We start from the raw sequence: 4,693 nt of genomic DNA, 5'->3' as shown, positions 1-4,693 counted from the left end.
ATACATAATGCTCATTTCAAAATGAAACTTATCAAGTCTTTGATTAATAGGGTGAAGGAGGAGCAGATGTTGCTGAAGCTAGGTTTTGTAGTTGCAAGTGAAAACAACTCTGATTTGGAGAAACAATTAAAATTCAATGATTTTAACTCTATTGCGGAGATAAATGTATGTGTACAACTTCCTAAATTCCTTTGTGTTATGTCAATTGGATAATATTATAATTATCATCTTTGTGTTTAGGCTAGTTCAAGTGCCTAATGTTGTTATTATGTGATACAGTGAACTTTTCTTCTTGGAGCTGTAGCAAAATCAGGAGCTTATGTGGTGACTTACCCTCTTCTAGGCTTTGATGGTAATTATTCATACTAACATGTGAACACATTGTGTGGAATGATAAATTCTTGTCTCCGTGGAAAAACATGGCAGTTTTTAGTTTGACTTAGTAGTAAATACCCATTATCTAATGTACATCATTGATTCATGAGTTACCCGTCGTGTTGGTTAAAGTCTTGTTTCACCTAATAAATTAAGTTGCGCAGAATTTAAAAGAAGTTGCACTAGCATCTGCTAGTTATATACGTTATAGTATGCCGCATTTCAGTTGATCAAGTGTTATTTGATCTTATTTATTGAGTAGTCTTCACTGTTTAAGAATCGCAAGTAGCTCTATTTGATCCCTATTTCTAACGCTGATGAAGATAACATATATGCTCTGAGTACACAAGGCATATACAAGTGTAACTGCTGATTACACAAGCCATATGGATGTGTAACTGCAGGTTACACAAGCCATATAGATGTGTAACTGCAGGTTACACAATCCATATGCATGTGTAACTGCTGTTTACACAAGCTATATAAGTCAGGCTTCTGCTCTTTGCTCTGCGTATATAGTGTCTGAAGCTCGGTAATAACAAGTAAATTTGTTCAGTACCATGGTTGTTCTTGAAACACAAGTGGTATTCTAGTTGGTGTGTTTTCATAGTGTTGTAATAGATGTAGTAGCATAAAATTTCATGTTTGAGCTTATGTTGGTTGGATAAGTAGTAGCTTTTAGAGTCTCTAGATTACATGGGTTATTTTCATAGTGTTGTAATGCTTAGTTTTTTTTTTCTTTGTCACTGGTCTTGCTGAGCTTGTATTTCAGTAGTTATATGGATGTGTAACTAGTAGTTACACAAGCTATATGGATGTGTAACTGCTAGTTACACATGCTGTAAAACCACATATATTACTCAAGAAAACTTGCAAGATGGAGTTTATGATTCTTCCACTTGCTAGATGGTTTTATCCTTTGTTCAGTCCCATAGCTTCGTGCAAGTAAATTCTTTTGGAAGTTTGTTATGTCGTATTCTGCGAAACTTGTATGACATGAAATGAGAAAATATAACTATTACATATTATGCATTAGACGAGCAAAAATGATATCATGTGGTTGCATAGGATATTTCAGTTTAATGATTTTATTATGTTTAATGTTTCAGCAGTTTCTAATGCAGAAAAGCGACTCTGAAGCATAGTCAAGTCCAGATCATTAGACTCCAATGCTTAATGAGAAGGAGAAAGCTAAAGCTGAGATACATCATATGTTGTAAGTGTCATTTATCTTATTTATTGAGCAACTCTATGTGATATCCTTGTTTCTAGCGCTGATGAAGATAATTTATATGCTCTGAGTACACAAGCATATGGATGTGTAACTGGAGATTACACAAGCCATATGCAAGTGTAACTGCCGTTTTGCATAAGCCATTACATGTGTACCTGATAAGCACCATGAAACCCAACTGTTTCAGTTAGCGTGTTCATCTTGAGTAACATTATTGTGTTAGTGAAATTCTTTGTATGAAGGATCTCCTCTGGCTAATAAGTGGCGGTGGTGGTATATGTGCAGGTTTTGGAGCCGGTGGTGGTGGTGGTGTTGGAGTTGGAGCTAAGGTGAGGATATGCCTTTGTTATATACTTTTTGCTGTTAAATTTTGATGGATAATATGCCGCCAAGAGTTTCTGATGCGCATTATATGTTGCATACATGTTTTGATTTCCATTTGCGAGCTTGATGAATATGTTTCTTGTGCTGAATTGCTTTTACATTCGGATATTGATTTTGGTTTTCACTTTGAAAATTTTAGGGATCTTGTATTGTCTGGTACTGACTACTGTGCTGCAATTTTCAGGGTGATGAATTGTTTCATAAGAAGCATGGGATTCATATATCTGGGAATAGTGTGTCGTTGCCACCTCAGAGGTAAAAGCTCAACCCTGTTGACTTAATCATTTGTCCTTCATATGAGATGATAATTCTTGAAAACCACATTTTAGATCTCAATTACATGCCTCAAACAATGTATAATAATGATGGGATATGTTATAGTGGTTATATTTATGAAATTGAGAAAAGAACATCAAGTCCTAGTAGTAGGGAGTAGTAGTGGATGCAGATTAGACTAATTAGATGCAGGTTATACTTATAGTTACACATAATAATTAGATGTGTAATTTCTAGTTACACATGATGACTGTATGTGTAACTTATGCTAATATGCATGTGTAACTATTGTTTACATGTGTAACTACTGATTACACATGCATTTTGTTTTCCTGGGTTCATATCTATACCCTGCTGAATCAGTTGTGTGATCATTTTTTGCGATATTAATGTGCTAGCACAAGGTTCCCAGGTGTTTGTATTATTCTGCCAGTATAATTACTGTCTGAAGCTTTACTTTCTGTTGCTTAAAATGTCCTTCGTCATCGATAATATGAAAATGGCTTAGGTACATCTAGACTAGCGCTGTAAAACGTCTTTCTGTTAATACAGTGCTAACAACGTCTTTCTGCTGAAGCAGTGATATCTTAATTAAGAGCTTCTCATTCACTTGCAAGGTTAACTGTATTATTTTATGACTGGTAATTGCTTGATAGTCACCTCTCGTTTTTGCTAGTGTTATTCATTTAGAGATGGATTTGCTGATTTTATGTTGACATATCTAAGTCAGATGCATGTGTAACTCCTAGTTACATAATTCAGATGCATGTGTATCTGCAAGTTACACATGTTAATTAGATGTGTAACTTTTACTTACACATACTGATTTTGGGTACATATATCAATATGTATGTGTAACTCCTAGTTACACTAGTCATATGCATGTGTAACTGCTAGCTACACTAGCCAGATGAATGTGTATCTCCTAGTTACACATGTTATATGCATGTGTAACTCTCAGTTACACAATTCAGATGCATGTGTAACCGCTAGCTACACTAGTCAGATGCTTGTGAAACTGAAATATACATTGTTTTATGTACTGTTCATTTTAATCGTATAAATACTGATTGCTTGTTGTTATATTTCAGGTTTTAGATAACTTCATAAAAGCTAATTGCTTAAACGTGGTAATGGTCTCGCTGGAACTGGAGTTGACGCTGAATACACAAGTCAGATGCATGTGTAACTCTCAGTTACACTAGATAGACACATATGTAACTCTCAATTACACTAAACAGATGCGTGTGTAACTTCTAGTTACACATGCTAAGAAATTATTGTAAATGAATATTAAAGTAATAACTTTTTTTTTTGTGTTTTTTTTTTGATGTCTATTTATTTGCATATATATACAAGTGTAACTTTGCATTACACATATCATAAGGATGTGTAACTTCTGGTTACACATGCCATATGCATGTGTAACTTCTGTTTACACCTTCGCACTGTATTTTAATAATTTCGGGCCTAGATTTAATAATTTTGGGCCTAGATTTAAATTTTATTTAATTATGGGCTTGACAATATGCATAAGGGTATCAAGGTCTTTTAAAAACTCGGGGCCTAGATTTAAACTTTTTTTAATTAAGGGCCTCATATTATAGGTTATCCATGGGTTGGGCCTGAGCCTAATTTCCCCTATACTTTTTTCCTTAATTATACAGATTTCATTAATATTCTAGATTGGGTCTCATTAAAATAAAAATTATGAATATAAAAAACTTAAGGGTATGTTAGAGAGTTCATTGGAAAATATGACTATAAACAGAAGCTGGACACATTTTTGAAACATACCAAAATGGAATAGAGGACGGTCTTTCAGAAATAGAGGGAGTATTATTTTTCGTAACTTTTCTGATTCCATAATTATTTTAGTTCATGCTCTCTGATGAACTCTGAACTTCCTACTTATTTTCTTGTAGGAGTTCATTCTGTTTGATGAACTATGAGGTGTTTGGTAATGCTTTTTATAGATTCGAGTTAATTCTTAAAATGAACACACAACAAAAAATTCATTATTATGAACAAAAATTAGAGTTCATTCTTTCAAATGAACAAGCAATCAAAGTTCATTATTATGAACAAAAATTAGAGTTCATTCTTTCAAATGAACACCAAATCTTTGTTTATTATTATGAACAAAAATCAGAGTTCATTCGTCAAAATGAACACATATCAAAAACAAACTAATCTAAACCTAGAATATAGTTCATTCTTCAAAATGAACACACACAGACACAAAAAAAAGTTGCTCTTTAACATGAACACAACAAAAAATCCATAAAAAACAGAGTTCAGTCTTTCGAATGAACACCTAAAATTCAATATCTAAAACAGAGTTCATTCTTTAACATGAACACACAACAAAAATCAGAGTTCATTTTTTTCGAATGAATACCTAATAAAAGATATAAAAATAGA

This window comes from Papaver somniferum, chromosome 7 (genome assembly GCF_003573695.1).
Source record: "Papaver somniferum cultivar HN1 chromosome 7, ASM357369v1, whole genome shotgun sequence".
In the NCBI taxonomy this organism is placed as follows: domain Eukaryota; kingdom Viridiplantae; phylum Streptophyta; class Magnoliopsida; order Ranunculales; family Papaveraceae; genus Papaver; species Papaver somniferum.
Note: the sequence above shows the minus strand (reverse complement) of the source record.